Here is a 26,758-nt window from a genome sequence, read left to right on the forward strand (position 1 = left end):
CCTGGACGTCTCAGTGAGACCTGTCTCAAAATAAATAAAATGAAAAAGGGCTGGGGATGTAGCTCAGTGGTAGAGAACCTCTGGGTTTGATCCCCAGCATAGTTGGGGGAGGCGATTCAAGTGAGCTTCCTATGTACCAGGCGTGGGCCATAAAGAGTTGCTATTACCCAGTGGTTTGGGAGGTTGAGGCAGGAGGATCAGGAGTTCAAAGCCTCAGCAATATATTGAGGCCCTAAGCAACTCAGCGAGACCCTGTCTCTAAATAAAATATAAAAAAAGGCTGAGATGGGCTGGAGTTATAGCTCAGTGGTAGAGCACTTTGCCTAGCATGTGTAAGGCGCTGGGTTTGATCCTCAGCAGCACATTAAAAAAAAAAAAAATAAAGGTATTGTGCCCATCTACAACTAAAAACATATTAAAAAGTGGCGGGGGGGCTAGGAATGTGGCTCAGAGGTTAAGCACCCCTGGGTTCAATTCTCAGTACCAAAAAAAAAAAAAAAAAAAAAAAAAAAGAGTTGCCACTAGCCTAACAGCACCATCAGAAAAAAAAGCTCTTCTTCCAGTCACTTTTTTTTACTTCGATCTACTGAAAAAGTCATATCAATTTGAATAAAACAATTTACTGACACCAGCTGGGAAACTGTTAAAATAAATACATATATAAATCTATAAAGAGGAATATGAAAGGCACTCCCCTAGGGTATGGAGAGCTCAGTTTTGTACAACAAAAAGGGGTGGCCCCAGAATCTCTTACAAATGGACCAGAGTGAGATTTACCCTAGACTCTACGTGATAGGGCTCTTACAGAAATGAATAGGCTTTAACGCACAAGTGTTTGGAGGTGGGCTACCAGATTCTTTGGGGCTGAAAGGAGAAGTCAAAACTGCTGGAATAGCATGCTTTTGTCTATATCAAGGGAATTATAGGTGAGAAACCACCAGAGAAGGGGGATGGTGCTGATATCTGAGTAACCATGAAACTATACATAAGAAAAAAAAATCAGTTTTAGCTGGGTGTGGTGATGCATGCATGTAATCTCAGCGACTCCGCAGGCTGAGGCAGGAGGATAGCAAGTTCAAGATTAGCCTCAGTAACTTCATGAGGCCCTAATCAACTTAGTGAAACTCCATCCCAAAATAAAAAATAAAAATGGCTGATAACAAAGCTTAGCAGTAAAATGGCCCTTGGTTCAATCCCCAATACCAAAAGAAAAAAGTAAAAAAGAAAAAGTCAGTTTTAAACATCAAAAAGTGTTAAGCCATCAGCTGGGGGTAAAAGTTAAGAACTTTCCTGTTCTTCTTTCCTTTCCTCTCTCCCCTTCCCTTTGGCTTGTGTTAGTAAGCTGGGACAGAAGGAGAAAGACTAGGCAGAGTTAGAGAAGACTAAGTTCCCCTCTCTAGAGCAAGCAGTGAGCCAGCTGTCCCCATCTGGAGAAGAGGGAAAGGTTTCACTCTTTGTGACTCAATGACCATAGAACTTTTTTTTTTTTTTGTACTGGGGATTGAACCCAGGGGCATTTAACTACTGAGGCATATCCCCAGCCCTTTAAAAAAAAAAAAAAAAAAAATATATATATATATATATATATATATATTATTTAGAGACAGGTCTCAGTGAGTTGTTTAGGCCTCGCCAAGTTGCTGAGCGCTTTGAACTCACAATCCTCCTGTCTCAGCCTTCTGAGCTGCTGGGAACTTGCTCCATGGTGCCTGGTGACCATCTATTTTAGGGGAGACCCTAGAACACATGGAATCTACCTGAGTTATCAGTTAGGTGCATGAAAGATCTATTCCCACTGGTATGAGTTTAAAGGGATGGCCAAAGATTAAAGTTTTTTTTTTTTTAATTAAAAAAATTGAGCCCTATAATATTGAACATATTGGTTCCATATCATCAAGTAGATCTACAAAATCTATCTTACAAGAACATATACTTGCATTTTGGAGGGGGAAAATGAACATTGAATCAATTCATTTGTTTTCTGAGAATCCATACTCTCAGGCTTAAGGTACATAAATGCAAGGACATCTTTGCCCTCTGGGAGCTTACATCTTGGGTTTCATACAAAGTATGTTATAAACTTTAATAGTTATGTCAACAAGGGGCCTGTGTTGCTTAAGTGAAGAATGATTAGGAGGGTTTTGATTCTAAGGATTCACTCATAATTTTTATTTTTATTTTTATTTTTTTGTGCTAGGGATTGAACCCAGGACCTTGGGCATGCTAGGCAAGCACTGTACCACTGAGCCACATCCCCAGTCCTTATAATTAATATTTTGAAGCAATAATATTGCCCCTATTCTCCAAGCACAGAGTAAAGCTTCTATTTTAGACGTTTAGAGAAAGATACAAGGCCAAATGCACAGACTACAACTTGATAGGGCTGCAATGAAACCAGGCTTTTGTCTTCAGTATAGCAGATTAAAAAAAACTTACATTTCACTTCACGCAAGTTTAATCAGGCTCTGAGAAATTCATTTGGATAAAACAACTTCATAATTCAACCCAGTAAACATAAGCTAATTTAGAAATCAATGCTGTGAATTTATTAATTGACAAAGGCTATAGAGACAGTACAATTAGTCCTGGTCATGTGCCTTGGACAATCACTTCTTATTGGGTGTCTTGATTTACTTAAGAGAACTTCTGAGTGATGAAAAGGCTACTTGTTGAAGTTTGGAATCAGAGAGTGGATCTTTGTATGTTCATAAAGAATAAAGTGAATTTAAATTTGCTAGGATATAAATTTCATGAAGGCAGAGATCTTATTTGCTGATATTACCTTAAGAGGCCAGAACACAATAAGCACTATCTGTTGAAGGAGTGACTGAATCAGAATTTATATATATATGTATGCATATACATATACACTCACACACATATATATGTGATATATGTGCATATATCATACACACACAAAATCTTTCTTTCTTCCTGCCTCCCTGGTGCTGAGAATCAAACCCAGGGCCCTGCCCATGGTAGGTAAGTGCTCTACCACTGAACTATATCCCCATTCCTGAATTAAGATTTTTAATTGCCCTGGAAATAGATATTTGGTCTTAGTCATTAGAACCAGTTACCTCTCTCCCGGACAGAGTGGGAGCCTCACAACACATTCTTATTCAGATTCTGCTGGTTCTAGACTCTTTGTGGACCCCACCCTTCAGTTATGACAGCATCAATTGGGCATGTGACAATTAGGTTACAGATGATTTATTTTAGTCTCTCTGATGAAATTTGTGAGCCACCCTGGTCTCTGTAACCCATTTACAGATCATCTCATAGGGTGAATTTTTATTTTTATAAATCTTTTCCCGAGTTCTGTGAGGGTTCTTGTTTTACATTTTCCAGGTTACTGACTTGCAGCTCAGGCAGGTAGGGGACCACCGAATTGTGGTAGTTCATATTTTTACAGACCCCCGCCAGAGTTTTTTGTGTAAGTGTGGATCTACTCGCCCTCAAGGAGTCCAAAGGCTGAACACTGCGTTTTTCTCAATGGAAGATCTCAAAGCAAAGCAAAGCAGAGATTGGCTGATTGACTATTCATATGGTTGTGAGCCTGAAGGAGCCGCAGGGTTGGTCTGGGTGGCTACGTAAGCAAGGACAGACTCCTAGACTCAGAGAACTCTTCATTCTTTCTGCTCCTTTTCAGTTCTGCTGCTGAAGCTCCAGTTTAGTATAGGAAGTTCCCTGTAAGCAAGCCGCATAGCGACTTCCACATTCCCGAACCCTCTCGGCAACAGAGCTCTATGATCTCTCCGGAGTCTAGGTCAGGTCTTTCGGTGAACAGGGCGGGGGGAGGCGAGCAAGGCGCAGGTGCAGACCAGTAGTCCCCATTTAACCCACACAGCTGGGAATGGGACGTGAGTTACCACTCAGGCCTGCTGGGCAGCTTCCTGTTAAGGTCTCCGTACTCCTCATCAAGGTCCTCAAGCTTTTGTGGCCTTCTGAGGGGGCACGGCTCCCTCGGCAGAGACCAGCAGCGCCCTCAGACTTCCGGATTTCCCCTTTATCCCCGTACGTCCCTTTTCCAGTTTCCTTTTTCCTTCCCTCGGTCAGGCACGCGCTTGGCTTCTCACACCCTAACTCAAGAATTCATTTGGGGGCTGGAAGCAACTGGGAAACAACTGAGTCCACAAGCCGGCGGAGTGCAGCGCCACGGCCAGGGGGCGTGGGACACATCACCGCCCTGGCGGCGCACTCGCCCCGCCCCCTCCCACGCACGTCACGTCCGGCCAGGTCCCCGCCCTGCGCTCTCCTCTCGCTCGCCGTTTGGGAGGCTCTGCGCCTCAGCCGCTGCCTCGGTCGCCGCTCCTGCCCCTCCTTCCGCGTCTCCGCCGCTGCCACCGCCGGGGAAATCCGGGGGTCGCTACCGTGCTGGCCCCGTGCCACAGCCGTCGCTTCAGCTTCCCCCCAGCGGCCGCCTCAGGAAGAGGCTTGCCGACCGCGGAGCCACTTGGGGCCTCAGTTCTCGCTCTCTTGCTATCGCCGCGGGTCCTGGAGAAGCGGCCGCGGCCGGGAAACGGGGCTTCGCGGTTCCAACGGTAAGTAAACGGGCGGGTACTGGGATCTGCGCATGCGCGGGTCGCCCCTCGTTGCGGCCCTCCTCTCTTTGCCGCCCCCCAGCGCCGAGTCCCACCCGCGCGGGCTCCACTGTGTTGCGTTTTGGTGTACCGGACCTGGGCAATGCCCATTCTGGTGGGCATTCGGTAGAGAGGACCCCCGTTCTGGTGGAGAAAGAAGAAGGTGGGGTTGTCGGGGGGTGTGGCAGCCTTCGATTTTCAGCCGTTGCAGTGCGCGTGAACGTGTGCGCCCCTCATCTCCTAGGTCCTCCAAGTAGAAGACACAACGCCCCATGTTTGTTTGCTACCTTCCCCTCCCCTTAGGCCTGCACTACCTCCGCGCCCACTTCTTTCATGCTGGGCAATGTGAGGTTGATGCAGGAAAAAAAAATTAGTGTGGTTTATTCCGGGCTCAGCTGCGCCCCTTTTAGAGGTCACGTGAGACTAGTGGTTGTTGACTTCCTTAAATCGCCCAGAGAATATAGCCAAAATTGGTCTGTTGGTGCACTGGGCTTCGTGTAGAATGCCGTCTGCAGAAACCAGGCCAGAGAGGGCCCTTTGTAGTAGGGCATTACGTTTCAGATGGGGCGCCTGATTTCCTAGATAAGGTTTGTAGGAAATTGAATCGGTTGGCACACTTGTCCATTAGGAAATTGTTAAACATGTTTTTTTTGTAATCTATTAAAACCAAACTGACTTTTATAAAAATGGTTGCATAATTTTATTCGGTTCCCCATTACATCGTCTCATCAGTGAAAAAAGTTGGACATTTACCATACTTTCAAGGATCTAAGCTAAAAAATGGCAACCAGAACCACTGTAATGCAGTCTGTTAACATTAAATAACTGGGGTGTGTTTGTTTATAGAAGTAGGCATTAAAAGATAATTTTGAATTACTTGACTTTCGGCGGCGGGATTCATTCATGTGAATTTATATCTTCATGTCTTTTTGTAATCTTGAAATACTTGTTTGCCTGGGTCTCAAGGTACTCTGTACATGGTAAATACTTGTTGAATGGAACTGAAAGGTCATTCTTTTGTATATCCATTAGGTGCCCTTTACTTTCTTAATCTGTGCGTTTTTTAATGTTAGGGTGGTAATTTCTCCAGTTTAATGTCGTCCCAATTAGGCATCTGTGTGACACAGCTTAAGTCCTTGGAAGATGTAGAAGGGCATAGCATAGTGGCATAAAATTTTTCATAGGGTGCAGTGACTATTACATTGTGGTTTTATTAGAATGTCCTTTTGAGAGAAAATGGCTGAAATGAATATAATGACTTGTGTTTCTCTACCAATAAAAAGACTACCTTTTTTTTTTTTTTTTTTTTTTGGTACCAGGGATGAAACCCAAGGGTGCTTAATCATTGAGCTACATCCGAGCCCTTTTTAAAATTTTTTATTTTAAGACAGGGTCTTGCTAAGTTGCTCAGGGCCTGACTAAAATTGCTGAGGCTGACTTTGAACTTGTGATCCTCTTGCTTCAGCCTCTCTAGCCACTGGGATTGCAGGCATGCACCCCCATGCCTGGCAACAACTACTTTATTATTATGTGCAAATAACCTTGATCCATCTGTGCTTGGCTACCCCAATGTATACCAATTTCCAAGTTGGGGGCTCTTTTGTGTAAATTACCTTATAAGTGACTAAGATTTTTTTCTTTTGCAGTACTGGGTACTGTACCACTGGAGCCACACCCTCAGCACAAATTTTGAGATAGGCTGTCCTTCACCTTGGGATCTTCTGCTTCAGCCTCCTGAATTGTTGGGCTTACTGACCTGTGCTATTGTGTCAGTCTAAATTTTAGGGTTTGGGCTGTGGATCAGTGGTAGAGAGTCTCTGGTTTCAATCCCCAGTACTGAAAAAAAAAATTAATTTTTAAAAAATGTGTTGCTGGGAATGGAACCCCAGGGCCTTGCATATATTAGGCAAACCCTCTACCACTGAATGACACCCCTAGTCTCCCAACTAATTTTTTAAAGAATTGTGGTAAAATATGCATAGCCTAAAACTTTACCATTTTACCATTATTGTGAACCATTTATTGTGATAAAACACACCATACAATAGAATTTACCATTTTAATTCTTCCCCTCCTCAGTACCTGGGATTGAACTCAGGGCCTCTCTCATGGTAGCAGGCTTGCTACCACTGAGCTACAACTGTAACCATTTTTACTTGGAGACAGTGTCTTGCTAAATTATTTTGGCTGGCCCAAACTTGTGATCCTTCTTCTTTAGCCTCCCAGATATCTGGGATTATAGATCTGTTATACCGCACTTGTAACCATTTTTCAATGTGTAATTCAGTGGCATTAAGTACAAAACAGTGTGGTATAACCATCACCGCTATTTCCAGAACCTTTTTTTTTTTTTTGAGTACTGGAGATTGAATCCAGAGGCACTTTATCACTGCGCTACATCCCCAATCCTTAAAAAAATTTTTTTTTTTTTTTTTTTGGTTTTTGAGACAGGGTCTCACCAAGTTGCTGCCTTAGCCTCCCAGGTCACTGGGATTATAGTCGTGTGCCACTGTGTCCAGCTCCATAACTTTTTCACACAGAAATTTCTGTACCCATTAGACAGTACCTCCTCTTTTCCTCAAAATGTTACCACTGGTAGCTTCTATTCTATGTTCTTTCTTTGTGAATTTGTCTAGTCTAGGTTCCACATAAGGAGAGATTGTATGACATTTATCCCTTTGTGTTTGGCTCTTTTTTTTTTTTTTTTTTTTTTGACTGGGAATTGAACCTGGGGGTGCTTAATCACTGGGCCCCATCCCTAGCCCTCTTTTGTTGAGATAGGGTCTTGCTAAGTAGTTGCTAAGGCTGACCTCAAACTTGGGATCCTCTTTCCTTACCCTCCCGAGTTTCTGGGATTACAGGTTTGGGCATCTGTCTCTGGATCCAATCCTTTTTAAAATATTTACTTTCAGACACGGTCTCCCTTAATTGCCAGGGCTGTCCTTGAACCTGTGATCCTCCTACCTCAGCCTCCCAGGTCCCTGGGGAATTAGAGGCATGTACTGCTGCACCTAGGCTCTTAGCATAATGCTTTTAAGGTTCATCCACTTTTTTTTTTTTTTTTTTTAAATCATGGGCATGGTATGCATGTAGTCTGTCACTGAGGTACAGTCCCAGCTCAGGTTCATCCATAGCCGCCTGCCCTTGCTGGAAATTGAACCCAGGGCTTCACATGCTACACAAATGCTATACCATAGAGCTACAGAGCTACATCCCTAGACAGGTAGACAGGTTCATCCATGTTTGAGTGTGTGTCAGTATTTCCTTTTTTCATAAGGCTGAGTAATCATTGTATGTATATATCATGTTTTGTTTATCCATTCATCTGTTGATGGATATTTGGGTGGTTTATCCTTTTTGGTAATTGTGAATAATGTTCACAATTATGCTGTCAGTATATGGATATAAGGATAACTTTTCAAGTCTTTGCTGTCAGTCCTTATGTACCCAGAATTGGAATTACTGGATCATGTGATAATTTTTATGTTAAATATTATTTACTATTTTGAGGGACTACTGTAAGCAAAAATAACCAAAATGGTTTTGGCACCATTATGAAGGGACAAATAACCAGGACAGAAGCAGACTTCAAACGGATCAGCAAGCTTTCCTGTATTCCTCAGTGGAGTCATTCAGATACAGGAGGAGCTCACTTTCTTTGTAGAAAAATGGCCCCCAATTACAGGAGAGGTCTGAGTTTATATAATTCATACACTGGGAGATGACTTAATAATTGAAGACTTTAATAGAACATAACAGTTTGGGCATTCAGGAAACAGGTTGTAAGAATTTGAAATTTGTTTTTACTGGGCAAGAATGGAGGGTCCAGAGTTCAGCATTCAGTGCTTATCTCTTTCCCTTCAGGGTCTGTTGTATTATCATTGGGAAGGCTTTATTTGGGTGAAGGATCAATGTTTAGACTCCTTCCCAGAGACTGTCATTCTTAGGCTTGATGGATATCTACTTCCCAGTGATTGTCTTGTCACTGGGTGATGCTTCCTTCTTCCCAGGTATTGTCTTGTCACTGGGAAAGGATGTATTGGGAAAGAATCAATGTTATCAATGTGTTGCCTTCTTCCTCCCTCCCTCTTCCCAGGCCATGCTGTTTTGGGGGGTTGTCAGTTCCATATCCTTCAACTATCATACTGTTTTCCAAAGTGACAGGACCATTTTTTTATCCCCACCAGCAATGCATAAGGGTTCCAACATCATGACAGCTTTACTTTGTTAGTTGGTTTATTTATAATCCTATTGATTGTAAACTTGAATCTCATTTGTAACATAGCCTCCCCCTCCTGCCCCAGGTACTGGAAATTGAACCCAGGGTCTTGTACTACTGTGCTACATCGCCAGTATCTTTTACTTTGAGACAGAGTCTTGCTAAGTTGATCAAGGTGGCCTTGAATTTGTGATCCTTTTTTTTTTTTCTTTTAAGCTTTCCTAGTTGTTCCCACCAGCATTTGGTTGTTATATTTTTGATTTGCATTTCCCTAACAGCTAGTGGTGGACATCTTTTCATGTGCATATTCTTTTGTCATGTGCATATCAATTACTTCTTTGGAGAAGTGTCAATTCAGGTATTTTTGCTCAATTTTGAATTGGTTGTTCTCATAGTTGTTGAGTTGTAGGTATAGCCAGTCTTTTTTTGGCAGTCCTGGGAATTGAACCCAGAGGTACTGTACACTGAGCTACATCCCCAGCTCTTTTCAAAAATTATTATTTTCATTGTTGTTATTATTATTATGGTACTGGGGATTTAACCCTGAACTTTCCCAGATCTGTTTATTTTTTATTTTTTATTTTTATTATTTATTATTTAAAAAATGTTTAGTTGTGGATGGTCACAGTACCCTTATTTATTTATTTTTGTGGTGCAGAGGTTTGAACTCAGCGCCCCACACGTGTACCACTGAGCTGTAGCTCCAGCCTCTTATTTTTTATTTTGAGACAGGGTCTTACTGAGTTGCTTAGTGCCTCAGTAAGTTGCTGAGGCTGGCCTTGAACTTGTGATCCTCCTGTCTCATCCTCTCAAGTTGCTGGGATTACAGGCGTGTGCCACCCTGCCTGGCACATCTTTTTGTTGTTGTTGTTCTAATTGGTTATACATGATGGTAGAATACATTTTGACACACACTATGTCAAAGAAGTATAACTTCTCATTCTTCTGGTTGTACATGATATAGAATTATAATGGTCATGTATTCATATATGCACATAGGGTAATAATGTCTGATTGATTCTATCCTTCCTACCCCGGTACCCCCTCCCCTCCCTTCACTCCCCTCTGTCTAATCCAAAGTATCTTTATTCTTTCCTAACCTCCGCTCCCTTACTGTGAATTAGTATCTGCATATCAGAGAAAACATTTGGCCCTTAATTCATTGGGATTGGCTTATTTCTCTTAGCATGATATTCTCCAGCTCCATCCATTTACCTGAAAAAGCCATAATTTCATTCTTTAAGGCTGAGTAATAGTCTATTGTGTATATATACCACATTTTTTTATGCATTCATCTGTTGAAGGGCACCTAGATTGTTGGTTCCATAGTTTATTGTGAGTTGAGCTGCTATAAACATTGATGTGGCTGTATCACTGTAGTATGCTGATTTTAAGTATAAACCGAGGAGTGGGTTATCTGGGTCAAATGGTGGCTCCATTCCAAGTGTTTTTAGGAATCTCCATACTGCTTTCCATAGTGGTTGCACCAATTTGCAGTCTCACCAGCAATGAATGAGTGTACCTTAACCCCACATCTTTGCCAACATTGTTGGTTATATTCTTGATAATTGCCATTCTGACCGGAGTGAGATGAAATCTTAGTTTTGATTTGCATTTCTCTAATTGCTGCAAATGATGAACATTTTTTCATATATTTGTTGATTGACTTTATTTCTTTTGTGAAGTGTCTGTTCAGTTCCTTAACTCATTGAGTTATTTGGTTTTTTGGTGTTTTTTGAGTTCTTTATAATCTTGGAGATTAGTGCTCCATTATAGGTGCATGTGGTAAAGATTTTTTCCCATTCTGTAGGCTTTCTCTTCACTTTATTGATTTGTTTCCTTTGCTGAGAAGCAGCTTTTTAGTTTGATTCTATCCCATTTATTGAATCTTGTTTTTGCTTCTTGTGCCTTAGGAGTCTTGTTAAGGAAGTCAAGTCCTAAGTCAACATGAAGAAGATTTGGGTCTACTTTTTCTTCTTTTAGTCACAGGGTCTCTGTTCTAGTGCCTAATTCTTTGATCTACTTTGAGTTGATTTTTGTGCAGAGTGAGAGATAGAGGCTTAATATCATTTTGTTATATATGGATTTCCAATTTTCCTAGCACCATTCGTTGAAGAGGCTATCTCTTCTCTAATATATGTTTTTGGTGCCTTTGTGTAGTATGAGATAACTATATTTATATGGGTTTGTCTCTGTGTCTTCTGTTTTGTACCATTGATCAATTTTGATGCCAATACCATGCTGTTTTTGTTAGTAATTTTGTTAGTAATTCTTGCTAAGGATTACTTTGTCTATTCTGGGTCTCTTATTTTTCCAAATGAATTTCATGATTCTGGCAAGTCTTTCTAAAGTTAGTTTTTTTTTGTTTTTTTTTTTTTGTTTTTTTTTTACATGAGTTAAACGTTTTATTCAAAAAACCTAACATTTTGAAGATGTATGAGGATTTAAAAAATTCATTTTGGTTGTGGATTGAACTCAGGGCTACTCTACCACTGAACTATATTATATCTCCAGCCCTTTGTATTTCTTATTTTGAGACAGGGCCTTGCTAAATTGCAGGGACTGGCCTTGAATTTGGAATTCTCTTACTTGACCTCCTGAGTAGTTGGAGTTATATAGGCTCGAGTATCAGCATGGAAATCAGGTTTTTTTTTTTTTTAAAGGGTCAGTAATTGTGTTGATACATGTGGGAAAAGCTAATTTAGCAAACTCTCTTTGATTTAAATAGAAAATCATGCTGAATTAGTGGATTAGTGACACTGTAAGGGATGTAAAGGAAGGGAACCTGTTGGGAACCATCTTGCTCTAGCACATTGCAAGCTAATTTTTTTTTTTTTTTTTTTTAACCCTGCAAGCTAACTCTTTAAATAAGATGACAAGACTTTGAATTGCACCTTTCCTCATACCTTCATGAATAGTATTAAGCCAGGTGTGATGGTGCTTGCCTATAATCTCAGTCACCTGGGAGGCTGAGACAGAGGATTACAAGTTCCAGGCCAGCCTCAGAAATTTGTTGCGGCCCTAAGCAACCTAATAGAGACCATATCTCAAAATAAAAAGGGCTGGGGATATAACTCAATGCTAAAGCACCCAGGTTTAATCCCTGGTTTTGGGGAGGGGGGGAGTATTAAACATTCCTCATTCTTCTACCACGGTTTCCTGTCTTCCCCATATCTGCCTGCCACATAGTGATACGTGAACCAGATAGAACTCTACATGTCTGTTGGCAGATATCTCAAGAGGTCAGTCTTTGGGAAACTTTCTTCATCTGGTCTTGGAGACCAAATCTAGGTATCCTACAATATCAATGTCCTTGGCTTTTAAGGATTGTGAATGATTTCTAGGTGGAGATGTAAATAAAATTTTGCCCTTGTTGTAGTTCTTATTATAAATATCTGGTTTCTTAAGATATAAACTTTGATTAAAAGGATTTTCAGGGAAGAAAAAGAAAAAAAAGGAAAAATTTGCAGAGAGATCCAGTGGAAAATTCTGGAATCACCATTTTTTACAAATTCTGAAGTTTAGATGTGTGATTTGTGGTTCACAATACTTTTGTTTTTCATATTCGTAAAAGTGCTTCTTCACAACATTGTTCCAGTTATGAGAAATAACTTGTGAAGGTGCTTATAGAGATTCTTTAAGTGATAGTTGCGTTACTATCTTTTTGTGGTATTGGGGATTGAACCCCATACTTGGAGCCTGATAGTCAAGAGCTCTGCTGCTGAGCTGCATCCCAAGTTTTCTTCCTTCCTCGATTTGTGTCTGGTTATTTATTAAAGTAGATTGGACAGCCATTTTTGATATTTTATTCAGTTTTTAATCACTTGGAATGCCTCTTCTTGTAAATCTTATCTTTGGTGTAACCAATATTGTTTCCTTCTCATTTATGTCTTTATTCAGTATATTTGTAATTTTTTTTGCAAATCTATATTTTATTTTTAATTATTTAAATTTTTATTTTTTGATTATCTTGTTTTTGACAGTGATAAGTATATTTTTTTATTAATTTATTTATACAGACATTTTGATTCTTGTACACAAATGGTGTACAACTTTTCATTTCTATGGTTGTACACAATGTAGATTCACACCATTCATGTAATCGTACATATACATAGGGTAATACTGTCTGTTTCATTCTATTATCCTCCACCCCCTCCCACCCCATTTTCCTATACACCATCCAAAGTTCCTTTACCGCCCCCCCTTATATATTATCATGCACTTATCAGAGAAAACATTTGGCCTTTGGTTTTTTTGGGCTTGGCCTATTTCACTTAGCATTTTTTTCCGACTTCATCCATTTACCAACAAATGCCATAATTTCATTCTTCTTTATGGCCAAATAATATTCCATTGTGTATATATACCACAGTGTCTTTATCCATTCATCAATTGAAGGGCATCTTGGTTGGTTCTGCAATCTAACTATTGTAAATTGAGCTGCCGTGAACAACGATGTGGCTGCATCACTGTAGTATGCTGATTTTAAGTCCTTTGAGTATAAACTGAGGAGTGGGATAACTGGGTCAAATGGTAGGTCCATTCCAAGTTTTCTGAGAGTCTCCATATTGCTTTCCAGAGTGGCTGCACCAATTAGAGGCTCCACCAGCAATGTATGAGTGTGCCTTTTTCCCCACATCCACGCCAGTACTTATTGCTTGTGTTCTTGATAATAGCCATTCTATTATCGATATTATTCTATTATGGAGTTCGATGAAATCTTAGGATGATTTTAATTTGCATTTCTCTAATTACTAGAGATGATGAACAGTTTTTCATATATTTATTACCTGTGTAGCCTCTTCTGTGAAGTGTCTACCCAGTTCCTTAGCCCATTTATTGACTGGATTCTTTGTATTTTGGGTGTAAAGTTTTTTAAGTTCTTTATAAACTTTGGAGATTAGTGCTCTGTCTGAAGTGTGTGTGGAAAAGATTTTCTCTCACTCTGTAGGCTCTCTTTTCACATTACTGATTGTTTTCTGTGCTGAGAAAAAACTTTTTAATTTGAATGTATCCCATTTATTGATTCTTACTTTTATTTCCTACGCTATGGGGGTCTTGTTAAGGAAGTCTGGTACTAAGCCAACGTGATGGAGATTCGGGCCTGCTTTTTCTTCTATTTGGTGAAGGGTCTCAGGACTAATTACTGGATCATTGATCCATTTTGAGTTGAGTTTTGTGCAGGGTGAGATAGAGGAGTTTAATTTCATTTTGCTACATATGAATTCCAGTTTCCCCAGCACCATTTGTTGAATAGGTTACCTCTTGTCCAATGTATATTTTTGGCACCTTTATCTAGTATGAGATAACTATATTTATTTGGGTATGTCTCCATGGCTTCTATGCTGTACCATTGGTCTACCTGTTTATTTTGGTGTCAGTACTATACCATTTTCATTACTATTGCTCTGTAGTTTAAGGTCTGGTATTTTGATACCTCCTGCATCACTCTTCCTGCCCAGGAGTGCTTTGGCTATTCTGGGTCTTTTGTTCTTCCAGATGTATTTCATGATTGCTATTTCTAGTTCTATGAAGAATGTCATTGGGATTTTAATAGGAATTGCTTTGAATCTGTATAACAATTTTGGCAGTGTGGCCATTTTAACTATTAATTCTGCCTGTGCAAGAGCATGGGAGATCTTTCCATCTTCTAAGGTCTTCTTCAGTTTCTTTCTTTAGTGTCCTATAGTTCTCATTGTAGAGGTCTTTCACCTCTTTTGTTAGATTGATTCCCAAGTTGTTGGGTTTTTGTTTTTTGGTTTTGTTTTTGTTTTTTTTGGAGTCTATTGCAAATGGGGTAGTTTTCCTAATTTCTCTTGCAGTGGATTTTTCACTTATGTATAGAAATGCACTTGATTTATGGGTATTGATTTTATATCCTGCGAGTTTGCCAAATTCATTTATGAGTCCTAGACATTTTCTGGTGGAATTTTTTGGATCTTCCAGATACAGAATCATGTTGTCAGCATAGTGATAGATTGAGTTCTTCTTTTCCTATTCGTATCCCTTTAATTTCTTTTGTCTGATTGCTCTGGCTAGGGTATCAAGGACGATGTTGAATAGAAGTGGTGAAAGAAGGCATCCTTGTCTTGTTCCAGTTCTTAGAGGGAATACTTTCACATTTTTCTCCATTTAGAATGATGTTGATCATGGGGTTAGCATTGATAGATTTTTTACAATGTTGAGGTATGTTTCTACTACCCCTCATTTTTCTAGGGTTTTGAACATGAAGAAGTGCTGTATTTTGTCAGATGCTTTCTTTCTCTGCATCTGTTGAGATAATCATGATTCTTGTCTTTGTCTGTTGATGCGATTGATTTCCATATGTTGAACCAACCTCGCATCCTAGGAATGAACCGCATGATCATGGCACACTATCTTTTTAATATGTTTTTGTATGCAGTTCGCCAGAATTTTATTGAGAATTTTTGCATCTGTGTTCATGAGGGATATTGGTCTGAGGTTTTCTTTCCTTGCTGTGTCTTTGTCTGGTTTTGGTGTCAGGGTGATACTAGCCTCATAGAATGAGTTTGGAAGGGTTCCCTCCTTTTTTGTTTCATGGAATAATTTGAGGAGTCTTGGTATTCATTCTTATGTGAAGGTCTTGTAGAACTCGACTGAGAATCCATCTGGTCCTGGGCTTTTCTTGGTTGGTAAGCTTTTGATGGCATCTTCTACTTCATTGCTTGAAATTGATGAGTTTAAATTGTGTATGTCCTCCTGAATCAGTTTGGGTAGATCATATGTCTCTAGAAATTTGTCGATGTCTTCAAGTGTTTCTATTTTATTTGAGTATAACTTTTCAAAATAGTGTCTAATTATCGTCTTTCAGTAGTGTGTCTCGATATTTCCTTTTTCATCACAAATTTTAGTAATTTGAGCTTTCTTTTTTTCTCTTTGTTAGTGTGACTAAGGGCTTATCAATCTTTATTTTTTTCAAATAACTTTTTGTTTTGTCATTTTTTTTCAGTTCTGTGTTTTGTTTCAATTTTATTGATTTCAGCTCTGATTTTAATCATTTCCTGTCTTCTGCTGTTTTGGGTGTTGATTTGTTCTTCTTTTTCTAGGACTTTGAGATGTTTGTTAGGTCATTTATTTATTGACATTTTACACTTTTAACTTATGAGTTCAATGCAATGACCTTTCCTTTTAGCACCTCCTTCATAGTGTCCCAGAGATTTTGATATATTGTTTCGGTGTTCTCATTTGTCTCTAAGTATTTTTTAATTACCTCCCTGATTTCTTCTGCTATCCATTCATCATTCGTTACCATGCTATTTATTCTGCAGATGTTGGAGTAGCTTCTGTTTTTTATCTTATCGTTGGTTTTTAGTTTCATTCCATTATGATCTGATAGAATGCTGGGTATTTCTTTTTTCTTTTTTTTTTTCATTTGCTGGGTGTTGCTTTGTGGCATAACATATGGTCTGTTTCAGAGAAGAATTCATGTGCTGCTGAGAAGAAAATGTATTCACTGGATGATGGATGAAATTATATATGTGTTAAGTCTAAATCATTGATTGTATCATTTAATTCTATGGTTTGTTTAGTTTTTGTCTGGAAGATACATCTAGTGGTGAGAGAGGTATGTTGAAGTCACCTAGTATTACTGTGTTGTGATCTGTTTGATTCTTGAAATTGAGAAGGGTTTGTTTGATATACACAGATGCTCCGTTGTTTGGGGCATATATATATATATACAATTGTTCTGTCTTGTTGGTGTATGGTTTCCTTAAGCAGTATGAAATGACCTTCTTTATCTCTTCTGACTAACTTTGATTTGAAGTCTACTTTGTCTGATAGGAGGATGGAAACCCCTGCTTTTTTTTTTTTTTTTTTTTTTTGGTTGGTCTTGGACCTTTATTTTACTCATTTATTTGTATGCTGTACTGAGAATCAAACCTAGTGCCTCACACATGCTAGACCAGTCCTCTACCCCTGAGCCACAACCACAGCCCCCCTGCTTTTCTGCATAGTCCGTGTGAGTGGTAGTTTTTCTCAGTCTTTCACCTTCAGTTTGGCTTTTCCTAGGAGGTGAGATCTTGAAGACAGCATATTGTTGGGTCTTTTTTTTTTTAATTCATTCTGCCAGTCTATGTCTTTTTATTGATGAGTTTAGGCCATTAACATTTAGGGTTATAATTGAGATATGAATTGTATTCCCAGTCAGTTTGGTTTATATTTGGTTTTTAACTTGACTTAGTTTCTCCTTTGATTGACCTTTCCATTAGTGTAATTTTCTCCTTTTGTTGGTTTCATTGATTTTTTTTTTTCATTTCCTCCTCATGGAATATTTTCCTGAGAATATTCTATAATGCAGCTTTCTAGTTGTGAATTCTTTTGACTTTTGTTTATCATGGAAGGTTTTTATTTCATCTTCAAATCTGAAGCTTAATTTTGCTGAATATAAAATTCTCAGTTGGCATCCATTTTCTTTCAGAGCTTGATATATGTTATTCTAGGCCCTCCTGGTGTTGAAGATCTGGGTTGAGAAATCCACTGAGATCCAAAGTGATTTTCCCCATATGTAATTTGATTTTTTTCTCTCACAGCCTTTAACATTCTATCCTTATTTTGTATTTTAGTCATTCTCATTATAATGTGCCTTGATGTGGGTCTGCTGTAATTTTGTGCATTTGGGGTTCTGTAAGCCTCTTTTAGTTGATTTTCCATTTCAATCTTTAGATTTGGGAAGTTTTCTGATATTATGTCATTGAAAAGATTGTGCTTTCTTTGGTTTGTATCTCCATGCCTTTGTCTATTCTGATAAATCTCAAATGTAATCTTTTCATATTATCCCATATTTCTTGGAAGTTCTGTTTCTTACTATCTTCTCTGTGAGGTCAACTATATTTTCAAGAGAGTATATTTTGTCTTCATTTTCTGAGGTTGTCTTCCAGGTGGGTCTAGTGTGTTGGTGATTCTTTCCTTTGAATTTTATTTTAAATACATTTTGGTTGTCAGTGGACCTTTATTTTATTTATTTATATGTGGTGCCAAGAATTGAACCCAGTGCCTCATACATGCCAGGCAAGCACTCTACAACTGACCCACAATCCCAACCCCTCCATTTTTAATTTGGTTTATTGTTTCCTTCATTTGATTTCTCCTTGATTCTTTATAATCTCTGTGTCTTTATTGAAGTAATCTTTCACTTCCTGTATTTTCTTTCCAAAACCATCATTTATTTAAAAAATCAATCTGTGTATTTTCTAAACTCCATCTCTGACATATCTTCTACTGTGTTGGCTATGGATTCTGTTGTTGGAACATCTTGGTCTGTTTGAGGCACTCAGTTCCCGTGTTTTTTTTTTTTTTTTTTTCATGTTATTTGTGTGTCTTCTCATCTAGCAGTATGGAGCTGAGGCAGTACAGATTCTACCCCATAGTCTTATGGTGTCCCTGAAGGCTTCCAGTACCTCACCTTTAAGAGGGTGACCAGTATTAACAGCACCCAAGGCAAACCATATAACACCTTAAACCAAATGGCTCCTATTAAGGCATTTACAGTTTTGTCACAATAGACAGAAATGAAGTGCTCTATTATTGTCTATAATATAAACAGAAAGTTTGATAAAAGGTTTTACCATTTCAAATGATGTACAGTGAAGGAACAGAAGTAGTGTAAGATGTGATGTTTATGAGAGAGAGGGAGAAAAGATAGAAGTAAAAATCGATAGTAAGAGTGTGGGAGGAATTAATGGAAGTTGGCTGTTAGTATGAGAGAAGTGAGAAAGAGAATCGAGGAAGAGGTAGGTAAGAGAAATAAACATGTACATATTTTTTTAAAAAAGTAAAAATATAAAATACACAACAGAACTATCATATCCTACTCAGACATCCCATTCCTCTAAATTGATGCATGAAAAATATTTGGATTCAAAGATGGCGGAGGTTTGAGATAGAGGGTGAATAAAGAAAAGGAAAATAAAAAAGGAGGAAAGTCGCAATAGAAAATTGAATGATTGCTTCTGTTGACTTTCAAAATTTTTCTTAGCTTCCCTTCTCCACCAGTAGTGGGGTTGTCAGAAGTTTGTTGTTAACCCCAGTCCATTGAGTGCAGGACTGGTTGGGTGGGTGAGACGATGGCAAGATGCCTTCACACCCTCTTACAGTCTTCCCACCCATTGTAGCTGGCTCCTTCCATCCCTGCACACTTCAGGACTCACTGAGCTGGAGAGAGCCCAGTTTTCTCCAGTTACTTCAATTTGTGCTCCTCACAGGGTACCACCCCTAGTCTCCAGCTTTCCACAGCCTTGCCAGACCCAGACTGCCTCATGCAAACCTGACTGCAATCTGATGGGCCTGGGCTCAGCTTCCTCTGACCCTGTCTTGCTGCAGTCCCAAGATCTCAATGCCCTTTCAGCTTTCAGAGACACCACCAGGGTTGTACTCACACAAAGGAGCAACCCTGTAAAGAGGCATTCAGATGTCAGCCACTACCACAGCAAACAGAAAGACTCAGGTGCAGCCAGAACTGCAAGTATCCCAGTATATCTCATGGCCCTCGCCTGAGTCCCGAGATGGAGTTGGCCACGCCCTGAGATGGTGGTGGCAATAGAGGTAAATCTGCAGGTCCTGAGTGTTGTCCCAAAATGACAGCAGTCACATGTATCCAGACTTGCAGGTACTGTGACAGTGGACTTCAGGCAGCAGAGGCCAGCGTCTGTCCGCTGGTGGTCTGAAAGTGATCTGCAGGCTAATGGAGGACGATGGGCGGGTGGAACTCAGGTGGTGTGCCATGGGCAGACAAGAGGCAAGTAAACCAGCAAATGGCAAATGATCGGCGGCAATCAGTGAGAAATCCGCACTCCAAAGGCAGACTATATGTTGGCAGATGACGGGTGATTGTGGTGGACAAATAGGGTAAACAGCAGGGGATTAGGGCAGCAATGACTGCCTCTCAGAGAAACAGTATTTCCTCTGCTTAAATTCTGATTTATGGAGCGACAAGAAATAGGGGCTTCCTCTAGTCCGCCATCTTGGATCGCCCATATTTTGAAAAGTAAATTAGGTGTCAGGTGTTGTTCAAGGCCTCTGGGGATACAAAGATTGAATGACAGCATCCCAGCATTCAAGCTTCTTTTATGAGAGACAGATGTGTTTTTAAATTCTATGGGGTAATTGCTAAAAGGGTAAGAGTACAAATTAGGAATATAGGAGAACTGTTTGCCTCAGCAAGTCATGGATTGCTTGACATGGGAAGTTGAAGTTTTGACTGGAAGATCAGAAGAAGTTTGATGAACAAGTTTGGGTTGGTCATGGTGTTATGTTTAAGGGCTCAAAGCATAGAATAATGAATGGTATGTTCAAAGTGTGGGAAAACTGTAAACTTATAAACTTGAAGTAATTAAGTATTGCTGGGAAGTAGATTGACCTAGAGGAATGACAAGAAAGGAGATTTTACTAGTAATTGATACACTCCTAGGTCATGCAAAGCAATTTAAAGTTTATATTGTATGCCATAGGTTCCTTTTTTTATTTTAATGTGGTGATTGAACCCAGGGCCTTATGCTTGTGAGGCAGGCACTCTTCCAACTGAGCTATCTCCCCAGCCCCCCACAGGTTCTTAAAACTATTTATTTATTTATTTATTTATTTATTTATTTATTTATTTATTTTGTAGTTGTAGATGAACAACATGCCTTTATTTGTTTATTTTTATGTGGTGCTAGGGTTTGAATCCGGTACCTCACACATGCTAGGCAGGTGCTCTGCCATGGAGCTACAGCCCCAGCCAGAGGTTCTTAAAACTTTGTATGCATCACAGTCACCTTTAAATACTTGTTAAATATACAGAGGCACAGGCCACACTTTCATGGATGCTACATTTTGATTGAGGCATTGAGGCTTTCCAATCTGTACTATCCTCAGATGGTTCTGGTAAACACTGAAGTTATTTGAAGTTACTGGTCTCAAAAGTGAGGTGCTGGTACTTTGGTTGGGCAGGATGACCTATTAAGTGTGTGTGTGTGCAGTATTAAAATTGATGCTTCAATTTATTTTTAACAAATATTAATAATTTTAAAACATTTAATGTTTTTAAAACGTTACTTTTATGTGTGCTTATTATGTAATACATATTAGTGTATTCTACTTTACTAAAATTTTGTACTAGGGATTGAAACTAGGGTTGGTTTACCACTGAGCTCCATCTCTTGCCCTTTTAGTTGTTAAGGGATCTTTTATTTTATTTATTTGTTTGTGGTGCTGAGTATCGAACCCAGGGCCTCACACATGCTAGTGAAGTGCTCTATCACTGAGTGGCAACTCCAGCCCCATCTCTAGCCCTTTTTACTTTTTGAGATAAGTCTTGCTAAGTTGCCAAGTCTGCTTTTGAACTTGCAATCCTCTTTCTTCAGCCTCCTGAGTCTCTTGGATTACAAGTGTATGCCATCATGGGCCTGACTCACACTTTATTTTAGGTACATGGAGACATGCTCATAATTTAAAAAGAAATTATTAAGAAATTTGTTATTAAAACAAAGTCTTTCAGTACATAAAATTAGAAACAATGCATCCTGAAACCAATAGAAATAAAATTAAAATTTGAACTAGGAATGTTTACCAATAAATTACACATACTAAATTTGTTAGTTTTCCTTACACCAAGAAATTCCCTGTGAAACAGACCTGGTTTGTGCACAGACCTAACCCTTAATGGAGGCTTGATATAGTTAAAAAGTAATGGCACCAACTCAACAAACATTTTTAAGATCCTAGTATAAGAATTTGATTTATATAGAATAACAAAACAGATGTGGTCTTCTCATGGACTTTTGTAGTATTGGAAGCAGTAAATGAGTGCCTATAATTGTTAAAATTAGATGGGGTGGTTATATGCCAAAATTAGCATACAAACTTGAGAATTTAACATTTCTATATTTCTGTCTTTTAAAATTATTATATTGAACTGGGTGCAGTGGTATATGCCTATAATCCCATCTACTTGAGAGGCTAAGGCCGGAAGATTTGGAGTTCAAAGCCAGCCTCAGCCAAAGTGAGGTGCTAAGCAGCTCATTGAAACCCTGTCTGTAAATAAAATACAAAATAGGTCTAGGGATGTGGCTCAGTGATCAAGTGCCCTTGAGTTCAATCCCCAGTACCCCTTCCCCAATGTTTTTTTATTGCGCATGTATTTCTTTGATCATAAACACATATGAAAGAAAATCATAAGTTTTGGAGCTTTTTTGTTTTGTTTTATTTTGTTTTTTGTTTCTTTTTGTTTTGTTTGTTGGTTGGTTGTGTAGGACCCCCCCAAAAGGAAGACCCTTACTCGAGTCTCAGGATGGCGCGCTCCAGGAAGCACGAGAGACCGGCTTGATGCAAAAGCACGAGGCACTTTAATAACGGAGCTCCGGGCCAACACGCATCTCACGCAGGAGATAGAGGAGTTGACCACGAGGCTCAGAAGTCAGGGGTTTATATAGGAAAAGTTAGGGAGTTTGGCATGGGTACACATAATTGGCTGATTCAAACATAAGCGGGCACATGACTACATTGATTACATCAGCAAGTAGTACGTGCAAATTGACATTCCAGCAATGTGGTAGGGCAGTTTATTTTGGTTAGCAGGGGTCAAGTTAACCTTAAAGAAAAGGGAAGAAGGGGGAAAGTGGGTGACACCAGATGGTCCACGGCCTTGTGGAGATTGTTTATCCTCCATGGCCAGTTAGATTTTGATGTTTTGGCAGTCTTATTTTAGGCTTGTTTAGGTATGTTCAGGCCTCAGGCCTGTCCCTCTTTGTTTCTTTTCCTAAGTTCATTTGCTAGACTACAGATTCTGTGCTTTAATTATGGGCACTTAAATTTTAACTCCTTCAGTTGGTACTGGGGATTGAACCCAGGGCCCCCTAACCACTTAGCCACATTTCCAATCCTTTTTATGAGTTTTTATTTTGATACAGGGTTTTACTAAGTTACTTAGGGCTTTGGTAAGTTGCAGAGGCTGGCTTTGAACTTGCAGTCATCCTGCCTTAACCTCCCAAACCACTGGGATTACAAGCATGTGCCACCATGTCTGGTAAATTTTGGAGTTTTTAAGGCATTTATATGAATTTCTATTCTTTGTAGTTAGCAAAGTCTGAAAATGTATGATATTCAAAAAATGCTTTTTGTTAATGATCAAGATACAATGCAATTTGTAGCTTTAGAGTTTGTACGGAAAATAAAATTGAAGAGACTGACTTAGTGAAATAGTAGTAGAAATATTGTTTGAAAAATCAATTGTTTATGTTTTTCTTTTTAATTAGATCTTTACAGTTGGTTATACATAGTAGTTGGGTTCATTCTGACAAACTCATACATGCATAGAAATTGATTTTAGTTCATGATCTCCCCTTTCTGTCCCATCCTCCCCACTCTATCCTCATAACTTTTTTCCTAGTTTGGAGTCCAGAGCTTTAGACAGTGGAAAAAATTGGGGAATACCGAGCAGAAGAATGTAGATTACTTAGTAGAATGAGATCAGTTAGGAGACATGAGAGGATTTAGGCACTGAGGATTTTATCCACTTTTGTGACTGTTACTTTTGTTTTGATTTAAATTGCCTTAAATTATGATTGGAGGTTATAAAATTAACTGGCCCCCAAACCCTTTTAACAGTGTCTCAAAACTAGCCAGGCAATCTAGCAATAGATTATCTCCAGGTGAAACCAATTTTTGTTTGACTATTTTGAATAAGAATGGAATAATGAACTGTCTACATGAAATACTTTACATTTAGTGGTGGCAATCTATGAAATATATTTGGTATATCTAACTATTGTCCTACAAAATATACTTGATTCCTTTGTTCTTTATAGTTCTGTGGAATCACCATGGAGGATGTGTAGGTAGCATGTTAAAATGTATACAGGTGAACAGATTCTTAGTTTAAGGATACCAGTATTTCCTCAGTGTTGAAATAGTTTATACTTTTTTGTTTTGTCGTTTAAGGCAGAGAAATCCTCAGTTTTTTGAATAGTAGAGCCCTTTATTATTTTCTAGTCCTGAATTCTGTATTAGTATGTGATAAATTACTTAACAAAGTGTGATTTTAATAAATAAATTACTTAACAAAGTGAGCATGATTTAATAATAAATCCAAATGACTGTTATTCTAATCTAAGTAGCATCTATGAACTTTGGATAATAAGTGTGTGTGTGGTTTGAAGAGGTAGCTTAGTGGTAGAGCGCTTGCCTAGCATGTGTTAGATCCCCTGTACCACCAAAAAAACAAAAAATGTGTATGGGCAGTTGACATTTGCTTGTTAGCCTTTGTATAAAATATTTCAACTTAGGCTTTTGTCAGTTTCCCAAAGCAGGAGAAACTGTTTTCTTTCTTTTGAGAATTTAATAATGTGATTTAGTTTGAAAGAGGTGCTTGTTCCTTATCTACAGTGATTTATTTATTTATTTATTTATTTATTTATTTTTTAAAGACCCTGGGATAGTGAAAAGCTCACTGAATAGAACAGGGATAAATTTTAGTTTTGCATAATTTTGATTGTTATGTAGAGTTAGACAGCAATGCTCTACAACTTAGATTCTGTTCTCAATGTTTATCATCTTTATTGAGACCTAGCTCCTAGCTTTTTTATCTTTGTGTACCAGTGATACAGGGATTTATTTATTGGCCTTAACAATTAATAAGATAGCTTTTTAAAACCTTTATGTGAATTGTCTTCTATTTTCTCAAAGCATTTTATGTGCAGCTGTTTCATTATTCCTTTCTGTTCCCTTTGAAGGTAGAACTATTCACGTGAAAATGACAGTGTATCTTGGCAGATGCTGTTTTTACCAAAAGTTAAACTATTGCTGATAATTAGACTATAGCTGATCTAATCTTTCTGTAATATTTTTTAAATTGCTTTGAGGAGGCTTTATACTTGTGTCTAAAATTAAATCAATAATATCTTATTTATTTATTTATTCATTTATTTTGGTGGCGCTGAGGATCAAGCCCAGGCCTGTTATAGACTAGTAAGCGCTTTATCACTAAGCTACCTCCCTAGTTGTAATAATGCCTTTTTTTTTTCTTTTTCTTTTTTTTTTTTTTTGGTATTGAGAAATTGTCCAGGTTTACTCCATTACTGAGTCACATCCCCTGCCCTTTTTTACAATTTTATTTTGAGGCAGGGTCTCACTAAGTTCCTAAGGCTGGCCTTGAACTTGTAATCTGCCTCAGCCTCCTCAGTCGCTGGGATCAAAGGTGTAAGCCACTGTGCCCAGCCCTAAAAATGTCTTTAATACAACTTTAATTCTGTTTTATTTAGTTATGCTGAATATAAAATTTAATAATTTCTGGTTGTGCTGGATAGCAAAGTATGGCCAACAGAGTAGGTTCTTGAAATATGTTTTAAAAAATCTTTTATTTTGTGTTAGAAAAGCATTTTTTTTTTTTTTTTAAATATTTACAGTACTGGGAATTGAACATAGGACCTTGTGCATGCTAGGCAGGTGCTCTACCACTGTGTTTCAGCCACACCCTTTTTAAAAATTTCCTTTTTGGGGCCGTATTAGAGATTGAACCAGGGGCACTCTACCACTGAGCCACACACTTCAGTCTAGTTGAACCCTTAGTTTGTTGAGTTGCTGAGGCTGTCCTCAAACTTGTGATCCTTTTTCCTAAGCCTCCTGAGTTGGTGAGATTACAGGCATGTGCCACTGTGCCCAACCTCTTTCTCTTGAGAATTTAATAATGTAGTTTAGATGTTGCATTTGTTTTTAGGGCTTCCTTGACAAATTAATACAAACTAGATGATTCTAAAATAATAGGAAACTTTCTCTTACAGTTCAGGGGCTAAAAGTCTAAAGTGAAATTGTTGCAGAAGATTCTAGGGAAGAATCTTTCTCTGCCTTTTCCAGTTTCTTATGGCTTCTGGTGTTCCTTTTTTAAACATTTTTTCTTATTTGTTTTCATTAATTATACAGACAGTAGAATGCATTTTGACACATCATACATACATTAAGTATAACTTCTCATAGTTCTGGTTGTTTTCATTAGTTATACAGATGTGTAGAATGCATTTTGACACATCTTATATACATTAAGTGTAACTTTTCATTGTTCTGGTTGTCCTCCATGTAGAGTTACACAGGTTGTAATCATATATGCACATAGGGTAATAATGTTTGATTGATTCTACTTTTGTTCCTACCCCTATGCCCTCTCCCCTCCCTTCACTCCTCTCTGTCTAGTCCAAAGTACCTCTATTCATCCCCTGCCCCACCGCCCATGTTCCTTGTCTTCTGGTAGCATAACTCAATTTTTGTCCTTGTCTTCTTCATATGGCTTTCTTCCTCTCTGTGTGTCTCTGTTCAGTCCTCTTAAAAGGACACCAGTCATTGGATTTGGGTCTGGCCCTAAATCTCAGATGATTCATTTTGAGATCCTTAAGTAATTATATCTGCAAAGGCCTTATTTCCATATAAGGTTATTTTCTGAGGTTCTGGATTGACATGAGTTTTAGGGGAACACTATTCAACCCACTAGACATGTGCAAGAAATATTTATGACTTAAACTTTGGAAAAGGGTGGGAAAAAGACCTAAATGGCAAAGATAAAATAAAAACAAAATACAAAAAAAAAAAAAAAAAAAAAACCCACACAAAATAACAACAATAAAATGAGACTTGAACCCAGTGCCTCATATGTGCCAGGCAAGTGCTGTACCACTGAGCTGCAACCCCAGCCCTGCAACAAAACTTTATTTTAACGGGTTTTTTGTTTTGTTTTGTTTGGACCATTCTCCAGTCTGAGTGCTCTCAGCAGTGTGCTCTAGGTAGAAGTCCCAAGTGAATAATTAGCTGGCTTGCTTGGAGCATAGGCTTGTCCTTATTAAGCATCTATTAGCAAACTAAGAATAAATGACCTCCTAAAATGTGTATGAGACTCTCATCAATTTGAAAATGAGAGATTCGGTGGTACTGTAAATTGTGAGGATTTACATGGGGAGATAATACAGTGATT

General features: G+C 38.7%; 1 protein-coding gene across 8 annotated transcripts in view; it reads left to right on the plus strand.

The window, feature by feature from the left end:
* The first annotated feature begins 2,310 nt into the window (after positions 1 to 2,310).
* Positions 2,311 to 26,758, plus strand: part of FAM13B (family with sequence similarity 13 member B) — a 111,725-nt gene continuing 87,277 nt past the window's right edge. For 3 of the 8 annotated variants that reach the window (XM_079143502.1, XM_079143507.1, XM_079143508.1), the window contains exon 1: positions 2,314 to 4,544. The gene's annotated coding sequence lies outside the window, so the exon portion shown is untranslated. Of the gene's footprint in view, positions 4,545 to 26,758 lie in introns of all 8 variants that reach the window. The other 5 variants (XM_079143505.1, XM_079143503.1, XM_079143504.1 and 2 more) reach the window with 5 other exon arrangements.

The sequence above is a fragment of the Sciurus vulgaris genome, assembly GCF_902686455.1.
Source record: "Sciurus vulgaris genome assembly, chromosome: 6".
In the NCBI taxonomy this organism is placed as follows: Eukaryota; Metazoa; Chordata; class Mammalia; order Rodentia; family Sciuridae; genus Sciurus; species Sciurus vulgaris.